The sequence below is a fragment of the Panthera leo genome, chromosome A2, assembly GCF_018350215.1.
Source record: "Panthera leo isolate Ple1 chromosome A2, P.leo_Ple1_pat1.1, whole genome shotgun sequence".
Taxonomy (NCBI): Eukaryota; Metazoa; Chordata; class Mammalia; order Carnivora; family Felidae; genus Panthera; species Panthera leo.
Genome location: NC_056680.1, coordinates 97,961,775 through 97,979,107, shown reverse-complemented (window position 1 = coordinate 97,979,107; position 17,333 = coordinate 97,961,775). Strand labels below are relative to the sequence as shown.

Sequence of the window (17,333 nt, the reverse complement as noted above, 5' to 3'; positions counted from 1 at the left end):
CAAGTACTGAGACTAACAAAATCAAGACAGGTGCTTGATCTGGAAAGATAGTTATGAATCACATCGTATAGGACCTTGCATGACAGAGCAAGTTTGGACTTCTTTCTAGAGATGAGTATCCTCCTTTTAATAAACACAAATCTCAGGTAGTCCATATTATTTAAAATTTCAAAGGGAATTCAAGGCACTGGTAATGCCAAATATGGCTTTTAAAACCTCACTTATCTCCTTGCCAGTCAGCCCTTTATGCACATTCTAATATATTTAAGAGGTGGCTTGACTCTTGATGAAAACTATTCTTCCTAACCTTCCTTACAGAGAACCAGAGGCTTTTAAAAACACAAGAGAGAAAGTCTGATTTTGTTTAAGAATATGGAGGCAAGATGGAGAGTGGAGGAAATTGGGAAAGCCTGGAATAAGGGAGACAGTGAGAAGGTAAACTATAGCTGTAGTCCAAGCAACAGACGATGAGAACTTGACCTAAGATGGTTCAGTTGCCAATGGGCATGATGAATTGGACTGAATTTAGACATATGTTTATACAACAGACAGTGAGGGCTCTCGTACAGAACTCATTCAAGTCACCCTATCCTTGGACCAACTTTGTGTACAGTTAGCCAACTTTGCCAGGAGTCCAAAGAGAGCCACCCTCCCGATATGTATCACGGCGGCCAAAATAAAGTATAACGTGCACCACTGAATGCTTACACAAACCAAGGTGAGCGCCTCTGTGCTTTAAAAATATGCAGGAAAGACATATTTTGTGGGATTTTCAGTAAGCACTTTGTTAAATATACTACATGGTAATATTTAAAAAACCTTCACTTTCTGGTCTAGAAAAATCTGGCCAGAGTAAAGAAAACATACATTTCTCATCGTACAGAGCGCTCCTGTTAACACTCTAGGCCACATCAGTTCTCTCCTAAGGCTCTAACATGACAGTACTTGGAAAGTGTACTTCCTGGTGGAATGACACCCAAGGCATTGCAAATGGGAGGAAATGAAAGAATATGTTCAAAACGAGAAAGGAAGCCAGAGAATAGTACTTTTTAGCAGCTGTTTCTGAAACTTGTAACTGTGCTGATATATAATACGTGTGCGGTAAATATGTGTTGAATTAAGCTGACACAGGTTAGGTAGCTCTTGTGGAAGGGCGGAGACCAGGAAGAGAACAATGCCCTTCTCAGAGATGTCCAGGCAGGAGTTCATGGGTAACTTTAGCACTTGATGATTGGGTATGGGAAGGCTTGATTGATCTGTATTTCCACAAATTTTCCTGCTTAAAAACCTTTAATGGCTCCCTATTGCCTAAATTAGCTCAGCATTTAAGGCTCATCCCCGTTTGACCCCAATTTAATTCTCCAATGTTGCTCAAAGCATAATAGTTCTTGATTCAATGTGTATGAAATAGGCCAAGTTTGTTGTCAGTAACCACCCTCCATCCTACCCCTCTTCAGTCTTGTATATATTTCAGGCCCCCTGTCTCTCAAGCTTTCTCAGGAAGTCATGGAGTCTGCAACCACAGAGGAAAGCAGTTGGATGAACTAATTCACACCAATGGATTAGAGAATGACAACCCAAATCAATTAATCTCCAAAGGCAAACTACAGCTTTCACAGGACTTGGGAAGAAGAAAGATTTTGAAAGAGCAGAGCCAACCCTCAAATCAGTCCCCTATTCTACATTCTTGGAGGCGGAACCACCCATTGCACAACTACAGAAAGCAGCATTCCCATCGTGCTCTATGTGAATATGTGAATAGGGCTTCCTGGAGTTACATAGAGCATAGACTCTGTGTCTATCCTTAACAGTCTTATTTGTATAGATGTCTACACACACATACACACACACACACTCACACACACACACACAATCAGGGCAATAATTCAAAACACTTGTAAATGTAGTTCTTGGCTGCTTGGAAAGGAAGAAGCTCTAGTTTCTCCTGTTCAGACTTAAATCCTTTTGCTGCCTACTTTTGAATTTGGATAATCCTATACCCTATTCCTTGTTTCCTCTACCATTTTTCCAAATGTGCAAATATGTACTTGTTCCTAGTGGGAGTGCTGTTTGTGAAATGAAAACTGGGCTCCCAGGGAAAGAGATGCCATCATATTTACTTTCAACAGCAAGTGTAGATATGTCCCAGAGGAGGGTGAAGCTCAAGGTCTCCAGGTGCTCAAATGGTTATTGTGTTATGTTAACTGGTAAAAACAGAGGAAAATAAGTAGAAGCCTTTTAGAAACATTATGTTGCCTGTAAATAAATTGTTCATAACAAGAAAGTGCTACCTTTCATCTCTAAGAATTGTCAACTCTATTAATGTCAGAACAATGACATCAATCACGGCGCATGTAGATCATCCACTGTTGCATGTCCTCTGGTATTCTTTTTATTCATAGGATCAAATCTTGTTAGTTCTATCTCTTGGTATCTCTTACCTCTTATCTCTTTCTCCATGCCTAGCCGTGCTACAAACAGCATTGTCAGATTAACCCTATTAAACAGAACTCTGTTCACATAAATTTCCTTGTGAAAGCTGTGATGGGTCCCATCACATGCAGAACAAAAGCTGGATTCTTGGCCACATCTTCAAGTCTTCTACGGCCTGGCCCCAGCATGTGCTTCCTGCCTGAATTTCCTCTACTGACATTATGGCTGCTGCACAAACTTCCATATTCCATCTACCCTTTGGTTCATGCTTCTCCCTCAGCTAGACTCTCTCCTTCCCTTCCTTTTACAAAATATGAGCCTAATAATGTGTCAGGCACTATTCCAGGTGCTGGAGACACAGCAGTGAACAAAACTTCCTGTCTCCATGGAGCGTGCATTCTAGTAGGGGGGGACAGATAACGGAGAAGATAAGTAAGTCAAGTATGTGGTAGGTTGGGGAGTTTCAAGTGCTGAAGAGAAAAAGCAAAGCAGGGAAAGGAGGCAGAAGTGGTAGGCATCACAATTTTTACACAGGTAGCTCGAGAGGTCCTTGCCGAGAGATCCCATTTGAAAAAAAACCCAAGGAACTGAGGGATCAAGCCTTGTGGATACCTGGGGAAGGCATTCTAAGTAGAGGAAACAAAAGCTCAAGGGCAGGATTTTGCCTGGAGTGCTCAAGCCCTCAAATGCCTTCACATCTTCCCCACATGTAAAATACAGCTGTACTTCAAGATCCGATTCAAATGACCCCCAGCTCCTAAATCTCTCCCATTCTCCCTCATTCGGAGGGATTTCTTCTTCATTTAAGGCTTCAAAGCACTTCATCTGGGTCTCTTTTAACTACTTTTTTTTTTTTTCATCTGAAGAATTATTATGTTTAAGATGACAGCATTTATCATTCTCCACTTGATCTACTACATATTTATTTTAAGTAGAATACCCCTGTACTATCATGAGTTTACTTCTCCAACTGAGAGTCTCCATTTCTTGGGAGTAGGATGCATTAATTACTCATATTTATTGATCCCAGGATGATTGTTAAGTATTTTTTACTGTTTTAAATGTTAGTAATCTCGCTTCTCCAGTAGTTCCAGTAGTAGATTTTCTGAGGGGTTTCTCATTGATTTAGCTGGATCCCAAATCTCCTCATTCGATTTCAGATTCTAAGGTTCTTTTCCTTGATCATGAGGTCTTGTCATCACTGACAGCAACAAATGTCAAAACTTATTCAGAGACTCTGTACACTCCTTGCGAAGTTCATAGTCCTTGACTTTGTTTCTTATCCTGGTCACTGTCATTAGATACTTACTCATCACCTAACACACGCTCAGATCTGTTCTAGGCCTCATGGAAAAATGATAGCTATTAGTTTATCAGATCATATGCGTCAAGCTTTGTGGTAAATTTTTTATGTCCATTACCCTGTTTAATCCTCATAAGGACTCACTGAGGCAGACACAGTGGGTTCTCTCTATATATGAGAAAATTGGGGCTAAGAACAGAAAGATGATCTGCCTCAGGTCACAGAGTTACAGGAAGCAAAAGAGCCAAGATTCAGACCCATGTTTCCCCAGCTCCCAAACTCTCTCAATTTACTGCTAAAGCCTACCAAACAGTAAAAAGGTGGAGAAGGGAACTGTAATGGACATTTGTGGCTTTGACCACCCAGAATCCACCATCCCACTTCTTGGAATAATAGTCCCTTTATTCCTCTTTGGTGCACCCATCTCTTCCCAATCCCAGCTAAATAAATCCTACCTAAGATTTGGGGGATAATTTTGTATCTGAGGCAACGACCAATGAGACTTAATCTCAGTATTTTAATTTGCACCACCAGTAGAATGACCATATCATCTAGTGTCCCATTTGGGATACTTCTGGAAGGAATTCAGAGCAATGAATATTTAAGCAGGGCTGGCAGATTTCGTGAAGGAGGACTGCCTGGGTAAACTGGGACATGTGGTCACTCCCTGCAAGAGGGAAGTGGAGACCTCTCTTATATTGGACTGCATGACTATTCTAGCTAAACCAGGATACATGCTCACTCTAACCATCAGGAGGTGGATTCCTCTCCTCCACTGGACTGGTGTTACACTAATGTGGCACTGAAGCTGTCCTTCATCTGACATATGGAGCGTGAGCAAGAATCAGTAAATAAAACAGGGCCAAAAGACGGACAGTAGTAAGTAACAGTTTGACACCTAAATTGAACAGTAGCTGAAGCCATCATGTGCCTAGAATTTAGGGCCTAGATTTTTGTTCGTAAGAGCCAACAAAATTCCTTTGGGCTTAAGTGATTCTGTGTTGGTTTCTCTGTTCCTTATAACCAAAGAAAGTTCAAAAGGTCAATAATGAATCATTGTTGAGTACCCAATTTTGTATTCTGTATTTTCACTACATCATCTCCTGGAGCATGCAAACTATCCTGCAAGGTAGCACAGAGTTAAATGCAAGAGTTCCATGCCATGCCACTCAGCTTCAACTCCTCCTACCATTTAGTAGCAACTTTTGGCTACTGACTCAACTCCTTGTGCCTCAGTTTCCTCAGCTGTTGAATACAGAATTGCCCTCCTTGGAAAATGACGATTTTTGAATTGCTTAATATATGTAAAGAACATTTTATATTATTGATGAGGAAACTGAGACTCAAAGAAGTTACATAAGGTGCTGAAACTCAATCGGCTACTAAATTATAGAGGCAGATTTTGAACCCAAGACTTTGAGGCGCCAAATTCCTTTCTGTTTCAGCACTGTGTCCACAATGTCTCCTGGTTGCTTGAACTAGGCTCTGAAGGATGGAGATACCTCAATGGTTTCGGAGGAGAGAAGAAGCATGGCCAGTGGAGAGTAAAGTTCATGAAGTGGCAAAGCCGTTTAGGAGCACAGTTGAAAAACAAAGCTGCCCCCATGTTCTGTCCAACAAAGCCCAGCTTCCCTTTCCTTGCCTATTCCAGTTTCTGTGTGGCTTTAGCACTGCAAGGAGGCTGCATCACAATCCATGTGTAGGTTGAGAAGTGTTTCTATTTACTTCAGGGAGGTCCGCTCGGACAGTCTTGTTTTCTCCAGTACAAGACCATGCCTACGGGACATGCCCTCCTCCAGCTCAAACTGCATGGTTACGTTCTTCCCTTGCTGACCTGCTTCAACCGAGCTAGCTTCCTAGGCTTTTCTTGATCCTGCCAGGAACTTCCACGTCTCCTAGTTTTTGCATTTGCTCTTCCCTCTGCCAGGAATACTCTTCATTCAAATATTCACGTGTCTTTCTCATGACATTTTTAGAGTCCCTGTTCAAATGTCACATCATCTGTGAGGTCTTCCCTACGTGACCTATATAATATAGCAGCATGCCTCCCCCCACTCTGCCCTGGCACACGGCACTTGTTCTCCCCTTACTCTGATTTTTTTTTTCATTTCAAAGCACTGGTTTTGTACGTTTATTTATATATGTATTTACTGTCTGTCTCCCACCACTGGAATGGGAATTCTACAATATCAGTGACTGTGACTCTTCTCTGCTGTATCCAAAGCACCCAGAAAACAGCTGGGTATGTGGTAGGTGTCAATAAATATTTGTTGGATGGTAAGATGACTGAACACACAAAGACCAGCAAGACAGTGCTGCATCTTGAAATACGCATGTAATTCCTGAAGGCAGCAGGGTGATTGAAGTCCCTGTTATGGAAATCAGGACTCCTCCTACCCCACTACCACCTTGTCATGGATGTCCAGGACCCTACAGATCTTGTTCCTTGCAATGGGAATTAACTATCCCTTCAGCATTCTTATTCTCTAGAAAATGGAAATGAGATCATGAGTACTTTTTACTGACTGTCATTTCAGCATTTTCTCATTCTGGTGTCCAGTCCCCAGCCCAGAGAGAACTGATACATTTTCCATCTGGAAATACATCAAAATTCATCACAGTCCAATTCTAAGGGAAGATCATTAGCACATTTGTTTGCTTTTATCCTGGCATTAACAACTCTATTTGGGGCTAAATTATTTCCCCTGGTTTCAATGTCAAGTTTTCCCATTGGCTCAAATATGAAGTCCCTTGTCTGTCAGTGCAATAATTTTCTATTAATTATAAAAGAAGAAAGCTGGCAGTTTGAGAGTCTTAAGGGAAGCATTTGTCTAATCCAAGAAACGGATTTTCCAGTTACTTGGACTAAGTACAACTCTCAGTTGTGGTCAGATTCACAGATTTCAAAGTGCCCCTTGTTTTTACTTTCTGGTCAGTCTAGACAGACATGGTTCTTTCCTTCATTTTTCAAGCTGTTGAAACACCACATTGGTCACAAGAATCTGAATCTCCAGAGAATCAGTGGAGCAGTCCTTCACCAGAGACTCCATAACTTTCTATTGAACACCCCTCTGAGTAGAACAACTTTGGTGGTGCTAGGAGAGACTTCACTTCGAAGTCTCAGTTTGAATGTAAAAATGATGCCGTGACAACACAAATAATGGTCACTACTGTCCTATCTGTAATGGAAACATAGTCAAGTGGTTAGAGCATGCAGTCTTTGCCTGTTCTCAGTTATTTCAGTTTCATGCAGAATGTCCTCACCCAAATGAAATTGCCCTTTTTAAAAAAAAAAAAATTTTAACATTTATTTATTTTTGAGACAGAGAGAGACAGAGCATGAACGGGGGAGGGGCAGAGAGAGAGGGAGACACAGAATCGGAAGCAGGCTCCAGGCTCTGAGCCATCAGCCCAGAGCCCGACACGGGGCTCGAACTCACGGACCGCGAGATCGTGACCTGAGCTGAAGTTGGACGCTCAACCTACTGAGCCACCCAGGAGCCCCTGAAATTGCCCTTTTAAACAGTAATTCTTCTATTCATTATAATTGGACAATGTTCTTGAGAACCTGCTATATGCAAAGCCTTGACTACATCTCATGTGGGCCACAGAAATGAATCTAGAGAGATGCTTGAACGCAAAAAAGTTTGGCATTTGAACAGAGGAATGACAACTGCATGAAAATATCTCCATCAGAGGAGAGAATGCCTGGAGAAGTGCTATGGGAATTCAATAGGGTTCAAGTTAAGTTCTGGCAGGGAGAGTACAGACAGAGAGAGAAGAAAGGGAAACAGATTTTTTATGGACTTTAATTTTAGTCAGATCTTGAGGACTGGTGGCATCTAGCTGGGGATGTAGAGACAGGAATGCAGAGTATCATTCCAAGAAGAGGAAAGAGCATTGCAAATGCATGACAATAGAAAGATGTATTAATATCAGGATAAATACCAGGTTAAGTAAATACACATTTGCTATTTGATCCACTCAGCTCTGTTGAGAAACAGCACTTTAAATCCACATGGCTTCCACTAATGCCAAAGAGGGTTAAGGAATCCTAGGTACTTAGTAGTGCCATGACCCAGGAGGATGATTTTCCCATCAGACGTTTTGAGGTAGGTAAATTCTGTATACGTTTCTTCTCCGGAGATAGCATAGGGAGAACATGACCTTATTCATGATCGTTTGTTATATGATGAGTAAAAGATTGATTTCTAGGCTCCTGTAAGATTTATTTTCTCATCCGTAAACCAGGGATGCTAATTAATATCTATGCTAATTACATAACAAAGCTCTTGTGTAAAACAATGAAATAATGGATATAGAGATGCTTTATCAGTGGTTAAAGGGCTACAAGGTGTTATTTATTAAGGTTGGGTAATTGTAATAATAATTACAGCTTACTTGATGTCCAATGGCCCACATAGCCACAAAAATGTGCAAGGTTGGAAGAAGATTATGCAAGAGAAAAGAGGAGAGAGGCATTCCAGTTAGGACTCATCATAGAAACAAAAGGCTGGAAAGATCCACAGAGACAGCTATTATTGGGTTGTGGTAGGATTTGGGGATAAAGAGTGTAAAGTGCCTCACGCATCAGAAACAAAATACAAAACAAAGATTCAAATGTGTGAGACAGAGTCTAAGTCCTGTCGAGACGAGAAAGAGTGTGTCAGCTGTGGGTCATTAGACAAACGTTCAGGTAGAGCTGGGGCTTCCTACAGACATGAGCTTGGCTTCAGAGAACAGGTAAGAGTAAGATGGGCAGGGGGAAGGGAAGAGCGGTAGCATGTATATCATTTAGGTGAGATGTTCTGGGTTTCCATTCCACCCAATATTTCCCTCTTTAAAGGCACATAAACATTAAATTCAGAATTGACTTTTCTCTGTACTCTTAGCTCCGAGCCCAGTGCTTGGGCCATAAAGGGACTCCTTACTTTTGTGCTGAATCATTCTGGGTATGTGACGAAGGAAGGTGTGAAGTCAGGAGAGAATGAGCACATATTCCAGGGGGAGGGAAGAAAGTTGTGTGATAAGGGAGCAAGGGACAAGAATGGTGGTAAGGCAGGAAGCTATGCGACAGCTTGAAAGCTAGGCTAAGGCTTTGGGTTTTGATGGAGCAGTGAGAGCAGGGAAATCACTAGATTTAAAATCACCATTACCTAGTAGCAGTATACTGAACAGGCTACTGCTTCAGCCCTAGCTGTAATGCAATCTTTAGGTGGACCAACAAAGGAGAAAGAAATAAACATGACCACCATGATTTAATCATGGTGCTCTATTGAAACATATTTTTTTTCTACCACACATGCCAACCTTCATTCCTGTCCCTGGCTTCAGTTGAGGAAGCCTCAGGGCTTTGAAGTATCACCTCCTATTATACAGGGAGGCTTTGTCATCATTTTCTGCCATTCCATATTATTCCTATAGCTTTCACATAAATGCAGAATCATAAAAAAAACAAACAAACATACACTTGAAAAGATCCATAAAGAGCTAGGGAGGTACTGTTGGGAGATTTAAGGAGTAAGTGTATGAACCTCATAGTATGGTGCTCTGAAAAGTAGAAAACTAGGTAAATGGAAATTACCATTCTTATTTTCTTCTTCTTTTCCTCCTCTTTCCTTTCACCTTCCTCTTCCTCTTCCTCCTCCACTTCCTCTTCCTCCTCTTTCCTGATGACCCAGTCTTTTCACTTAGTGGATGAGCTATGGCCATCCATGGAGTTCAAGGCTCTGCCCAAGTTCCCATAGCTAGCTATTCAGAGCTTGGACTGCAACTCAAATCTGCCAACTCTGTCCCCACAGCTCTCCCCACCACTCATTCTGTAGCAGCAAGATTATCACAGGGAGAAAGAAGAGCCCCAATTCCAATTAGATTTGAAGCAGAAATGCACCTCTGAAGCGGATTATCTGACACTCTCATCAAGCTTCACCTCTCAAGATGGCTACTATTGCATTTACTTACCACCCCTCTCTAATCCAAATTTTTCTTTCTAAATGAAGTCATTAAACCATACAAAGTCATTAAAACACCCTTGTGACTTCCAGCCAAACCACTGCAGGCCATCAAACCTTCATAGAGCCCATACTTGGAAGAGGGAAGTTTGCAAGCACAGCTATGCACCATTAAAATTTGAAGATTCTCTTTTGGACAGGCTAATGAGAGCAAATCACTCAAACAGGTCTAGACGATGCAAGGTTTTGTACCTGGGTCAGAGCCTGCTGGGGTCCCACAGGTTTGGCTGCTCTCCTATCCATCTGCAAAGGCACTTTCTTCCCTGTTTTGTATAGTGTCAAATATTGGTCTTTTAAGGCAAAGTGAAACCTTCTGGATCCACATTATCCGCAGCTTCTGGGGGCCAACTGAGACAGAATATTTTGTGCTAACATACTCAGAACACCTCAAGTTTCCCTTACTGTTTTACTTTCCCTTCACTTGGAAGCAAGCAAAGCAAGTTGGCAAACAGTTTTCTATACACTTAGGGGGACAAGAACAAGGGAAGCTGGTGGGCCTTTTCCTCCAACCACTTCGTGTGGTGTTAGTGCATCCCTTCCACAATGTTGTTGATGTGATTATTCTAAAATGAAATTTGTGACTGTCATCTCCTTGCTTAAAATCCCAGATTTCTTCATTCTTCACATATGATAAAGGTCAAACTCCCTAACCTGGCATAGAAAATCTTCTGTGATTTACCGCCTGCCTAGTTGGTCATCCTTATGACAAACCACTCCCCTAGTCCAGGCTACATTACTTGCTAAATGACAAGCACTTGCTCACAGGAGGCAGTGTGTTAAAATGGTTCTGAGTACAAGCTCTGAAGTCGGGCTGCCTGGGCTCAGGGATGCTGCCTTGTGTAACCCCAGAGGGGAATTCTTCACATTATACCTAATATTTATTGAGCACTTAAGTGCTAGGCAGAATTCTTCCTAATGGTTATCGCACTTAATCCTTACAAAAACCTACCAAGTAGGTACCAGCCCTATTTAGCAAGTAAGGAAACCAAGGCTCACCTAACTTCTCTTGCCACATTAGTTCATGCAGTTGGTAGATGAAAGAACTAGGAATATAAATGTGGGTCAAATTTAATTTCAGAACTCAGGTTTTTAACCACTCTGTCTCATTGTTCTTCCCCCAAATTCATCTTCCTAGATTCTCTTTTACTTGAGATTAAGAACCAGTCAGGGGCGCCTGGGTGGCGCAGTCGGTTAAGCCTCCGACTTCAGCCAGGTCATGATCTCGCGGTCCGTGAGTTTGAGCCCCGCGTCAGGCTCTGGGCTGATGGCTCGGAGCCTGGAGCCTGTTTCCGATTCTGTGTCTCCCTCTCTCTCTGCCCCTCCCCCGTTCATGCTCTGTCTCTCTCTGTCCCAAAAAATAAATAAAAAACGTTGAAAAAAAAATTAAAAAAAAAAAAAAAAGAATCAGTCAATGAGCCAGCTGAGACAGAACTCTGGCATCCATTAGAAATGCCCCTTCTATGTCAAGTCCCTATATTCCATCAATTGATAGATTGGATCTTAATCGCTAAAATTTGGTCTTCTCCTTCCTCTTTAACCTACTGCCTTGGACTTGTTTTATGTCCCTATCAATTTCCTCCTTAATTACTGCTGCTCCCTCCTTACTGGACTCTCTGTTTCTGGTCTGAGCCCTTCCATTTATCCCCTACACTGTTGCTGAAAGGAGCTGCCAAAAGGCCCTGTCTTGTACCTGTTAGAATTCTGCTGGTGCATTTCCATCACGGCTTCAGGCCCAGCACCCAAAGCCCTGCAAGATCCAGCTCTGACTCATCCACTTCATATTATACCCTGCCCTGAGGATCCCTTGGGGCATTTGGGATCTTTTGTAGTTCTCCATATTGTGCTATTTTATCCCTCTGAGCCTTCATATGCATTTCTCTGTCTCCCTGGAACATTCTTACCTGCTTCTCCTTTCAGTTAACTCCTATTCATCCTTCAAAACATAGCCTTATGGCTTCAGTTTCATCTCCTCTGGACCACTTTTCCTGATCCCCATTTGATTCAACTGCTTCTCCTCTGTGGGGAGCAGCCTAGTCATTTATCATTTGTAACTGATGATTGTCTGTCTGTCTCCTCCATGTTCTAAACAATTAAAGAGCAGTAATGTTTTATGTGTCTCTCATTGTCAAAACTTGGTCAAATGCCTGCCATGTAGTAGATGCTTAATAAATATTTCTGTGTATTAACAGACAAGTTATTTATGGCACATCTTGGGACAGAGGCAATGTCAATTCTTACTGGTATAGTTTAAATATTATTTATCTTCAGATGCTGTACGTGGTAAGAACTGCCCTTTGATTGGCTCTGAAAATTCATGTCTAGAAAAAAGAGTTTTGATTGCTTTAATTAGAACTCAACTGAGTGTCTCAAACAAGTGGTGGTATACATATTTTTTGGTTACAGTATGAAGTATACATTCCTTAATCATTTTCAGAGACTCCTAAAGTTAAAGTTATCAGATCTTTCTGAGAAATAACAGCACATCTGGAATCCTATGAGAGTCTCCATATGATAGTGGTTCTCAACCCGGGGTGATCTTGCACCCCCTGTCCCCCACCAGGGGACATTTGGTAATGTCTGGAGATGTTTTTGGTTGTCACATCTGGGGGTGGTTGCTACTGGAATCTAGTGGGTAGAGGGCAGTGATGCTGTTAAACATTCTAAAATGCACAGAAAAGCCCCCCACAAAGGACTTAAGCAGCCTCTAATGCTAAAAATAGTGAGGTAGAGAAATCCTTGTTTATGGTTTTTCAGATCCACATGCTCTCTGAAGATACACATCTGAAACTGTGATGACCCAGGGAACTCTCAGCCTATATTCTTCCTTTCAGTGGAAGCTCTCATGAGGGGTGGTATTTCCTGTGGGTGCGAATGTGGCTTTAAGACCAAGGCCAGAACGATGAGCTCTTTGTGCTTAAGGATGGAGACCTTCACTCCTTTCAGAGCCTCCTTCTGTCCATGTCTTCTCCTATAAATCCCATGGTCAGCAGAACATACTGTTGCTCCAAAAGAGTTTCCTCCTCCTGAGTGCTGTCTCCAGATGATGGATTCAGGTTGTAGGAGTCATTTCCCCCATCTTGACACATCCAGTTCATGTGAGTTATTGGGGGAGATAAAACCTGCATGCTTGCAGGCCTCAGTGTCCTCCTTCCTCAGGTCAGTAGGCTCGAGTCAGGAATTCCCAGACAAGACCCAGAGAGTGGTTGCTTCTGGAGAATGAATAATTCAGAAATCTTGAGGTGATGAGTAAGCAGCAACAGAAGGTAAACAGCTTGAACAGTGCATTTATTTGGGAAGGAAAGTTGACTTTAGGGTCAGTTATGTGATGCAAAGAAATGGAAATGGGGTGAGGGAAGCAGATTGCCCTGAGATCCACCTTCCAAGTACAAGGTTTTGGTTTTGAAATTCCAAACAACAACTCCCAACATCCTCTGACACTTGAAAGTTTTACAAAAAGTTCCAATGAATACTGGCTAATTTCTAGTGGTAATATTCCATGTAATGAGTATTTTAGCCTCATTTCATAGTAAAATATTTATAATCATCTGTTCCTTATATTACCTCTAACATATATATTATTAAAATATTATTATTTTAAGCTAAGGAACAGCAGTAACTCAGAATAAGGGTTTTTGGTTACATAAGTCATTGATCTAGCTGGACTTTAAACTCCATATATCCAGGACTGCAGAACAACCAGATGAAGCAAATATTGATGTAGTGATCTGGCACCATATTGAATGAACTGAATGACTAACTTGATTATTAAATGTGTTTACTTTTTTTTTTTTAATTTTTTTTTTTTTAACGTTTATTTATTTTTGAGACAGAGAGAGACAGAGCATGAACGGGGGAGGGGCAGAGAGAGAGGGAGACACAGAATCGGAAGCAGGCTCCAGGCTCTGAGCCATCAGCCCAGAGCCCCACGCAGGGCTCAAACTCACGGACCGCGAGATCGTGACCTGAGCTGAAGTCGGACGCTTAACCGACTGAGCCACCCAGGCGCCCCTAAATGTGTTTACTTTAAAAGCATCATGTAGTTCCAAAAACCGATCAAATGAGGAGCCTTAATGAGTTTCCACTGTGCAAGTTGAGGGAGATAAAGGGGGTTAAATGCAGCTCCTTCCATTGGAAAGCTCAGAGTTCAGTCAAAGAAAATAGCATTTAAGCACTTAATACCACGTATTTACTCAGCAACTCAACATGTATATTCTAAGAAGATTCTGGTCTTTGTGCTGGGTGACCTGAGTGTCACAGAGTAACTTCTCCTTTGTGCTGAGATACAGTAACATATTTTTCAAGTCAAATACTGTAATACTTTTCAAATAGTAGCAACCTTTATTAGCTAAAGCATAAATCTTCCCAACTTGGCCAGACATACTAAGCAAGCACATGACTCTCAATATCAGGCACCACTTCCCCCTTCCTCCCCTCAAAGCTCCCAGAGATAAGGAATGTTACATACAAATGGAGCTAGGTTTATAGAAAAGCGCACCTTGCATTAACATCCTTAATACCCATTCAAGAGGGAATGAGAAAACTACTGTAGATTAAGTTCACATTCATGCGAAATAATGACACATTTAGTATATTTTTTTAACCCTGAATTGAGCTTTTATTCCTTTCATATAAGCTGATTCTATCTGAAATTTTTCTGCGAACTGAATCATGTGTTTCTGAAGGTGAAAATTTTCATACATCTTTGCTTCTTAAGCAAAGTGATGGGCCAGTTTCTTTCTTTTTAAAAAATTTCTACCATGTCACAGACTGACCTTTTTGTAAAATACAATCTACATGAATGACTGGAAGTCACTGTAATGCTGAATCCCTAAATGTCTAAATGCTACTCTCGTTAGAGTGGGAGAGAGCCAAAGCATAAGAGACTCTTAAAAACTGAGAACAAACTGAGGGTTGATGGGGGGTGGGAGGGAGGGGAGAGTAGGTGATCGGCATTGAAGAGGGCATCTTTTGGGATGAGCACTGGGTGTTGAATGGAAACCAATTTGACAATAAATTTCATATATTAAAAATAAATAAATAAAAATAAAAGAAAAAAATAAATGCTTACTCTCACTTTCTTTACCTACTTCATTATGAGTTAAACAGTCTGTGGACTGGACCCTCTGTGGAGCACATGTTACACATATGATATTCATGTGACATATATGATATTCAAAGACATTTAAAAGCCATAGTAAAGAAAGTAACCATCCATGTATCTTTAACAGGAAAACAACAGATACAAAGTCAGAATATCCAAAATGGAAAATGTTTAAAATTTTTTTAACGTTTATTTATTTTTGAGAGACAGAGAGAGAAAGAATGGGGAAGGGGAGGGAGAGAGAGGGAGACACGGAATCAGAAGCAGGTTCCAGGCTCCGAGCTGTCAGCACAGAGCCGGACACAGGGCTTGAACCCACGAACTGTGAGATCATGACCTGAGCTGAAGTCGAAAGCTTAACTGACTGAGCCACCCAGGTACCCAAAAAATGGAAGTATGTTTAAATTTTAGCATTCAGCCCTTAGTGCCTAGACATTTTAAATGCCTGGTCAACGTAAAGGTGTCGAGTGGCTAAAGAGCAAGAGATATTCTACAAACACTATTTATGCCGGCACTGTCCAATGGACCTTTCTGTGACGTTGGAATTTTCTATCTGTGCTGTCTGATATAGGAGTCCTGAGCCACGTGTGGTTATTGGGTACTTGAAATGAGGTTAGTACAAACTGAGGAACTGGATTCAAAATTTTATTAGATTTTAATTATTTCAAAATTTACATAGCCTCGTGTGGCTAGTGGCTCCTATACTGGACAGTGCAAGTCTGCCTAACGGTGATAGCGACAGAAATATTTTTAGATAAGCAATTTTTTAAAAGAGTTGGCATGGAAAACATTAAAGAGTGGAATTGCCTCTTTCTAGATTTGAACCCACAGACCCTATCTCTCTCTCCTTCCTTATCTGCTGCACCCTCCCCACCCCTCAATGTTCTGGCCTTATTACCACTTTGGAGTTCATGGTTTCTTTCAGCATCCACAGGGCTGTTGCCAGAGCAGTGGATGATGACAGAAAGTATGTGAACCCCTTTTCTGCAAAACGGCTCATGTTAATGAGGTCTCCCCTGTTCTCAAGACAGTCAAGGCTGCCTGGCCAACGTGTTGAACCAAGGTGTTTGTGCCTGCACAGAATTAAGTCACAAGGAAAGCACTTATTTCTGACAGCAGATTTATAATAGGAAAATCTCAGCAGGGACGAAGAGTTGGAGACCCCAGCCACAGGCTTTTCATAAACTTTGCCTTGATTTAGTGACTCATTCGACCAGCAAGGAAGGCAAACTGCAGAGGTAATCCTATCATCTTTTCTCCAACCAGCCCTGTTCCATCTTCTTGGCTTCCTCGCGCTGCTAACATGAATTCAAATCATCTGTGTTTAAAGTTAAACTCCATGATTGACAGTTCTTTATAGTCTCAGTCCTATTGAAGATTGTTCTAGATATCTATCAGTTATTACTACAAACGCAGTATGATATTCAATACCGACAGTGAAAATTGTTTTTAACAGTGTAATGTCTGATCTGTTTTGAAAGTGATTTTAAAATAAAGAACTAACCATAACCAGGTGGTGAAAACCCAAACATGTTTCTTTTTTCTTTTCCTTTCCTTTCCTTTCCTTTTCCTTTCTTTTTCTTTCTTTTTTCTTTTCCCCCCGATAGAGCCAAGAGAATGGGGAAAGAGAAAGTAAAATATGTCCTGCAAAAGGCTGTCCTACTCATACGAAAAGAGACAAAGTATTTTGCTTTGATTTTGCAGCATCTGTTTCTTTAAACAAAAAATGTATAGTAGTGAACAAGGTATTTACAGTCATTAAAACTTTGGTGATTTTATTTTTTTTTTAAGTTTATTCATTTTTGAGAAAGAGAGAGAGCAGGGGAGGGCCAGAGAGAGAGGGGGACAGAGGATCTGAAGTGGGCTCTATGCTGACAGTAGACAGCCCGATGTGGGGCTCAAACTCACGAACCGCAAGATCATAACCTGAGCCAATGTCGGATGCTTAACCGACTGAACCACCCAGGCACCCTTGGTGATTTTATTCCTAAAAGATGCTAGAGTTACTTGTAAAAAATGCTATTGCCTAAGAGATTATGAAAATATACTCTAATATGTGGGTGTGTATGGATGGATACTTGTCTGTTTTGTCCTCCGTAATATCCTCAGAACTAGAGCAGCTAGGCACATAGTAGGTGAATGAATATTTGATGAATGAATGCAAGAACTCATTAAGATATGGACCTAGCACTGTAATTCATTACTGTGCCTGATGAAGGCCATCAGCCTGTCTGAACAGTACAATACTGTTCCATGGAGACCAAGTAGTTTTTCAGTCTGGCCTTAAGCCAAACTCTGTTGGATAAGCAGACACTGAAGGTCTGATGTGATCAGTCATTTCCTGAGCTCCACTCTGAACTCAGCCACACACCTTAGCAAGTGTGTTGATAAAGGTCAACATGATGAGTAAAAAAAGGACAGAGGAAGAACGAGAGAGAGGGAACAAGCTCATAAAGTGGAAATACATTGAAACATTTGGGGGTTT

General features: G+C 41.3%; 1 protein-coding gene across 2 annotated transcripts in view; it reads right to left on the bottom strand.

Annotated features, from left to right (window-relative positions):
- DYNC1I1 (dynein cytoplasmic 1 intermediate chain 1) overlaps positions 1 to 17,333 on the bottom strand; it is a 308,192-nt gene that overhangs the window by 132,969 nt on the left and 157,890 nt on the right. The gene's annotated exons all lie outside the window — the stretch shown is intronic.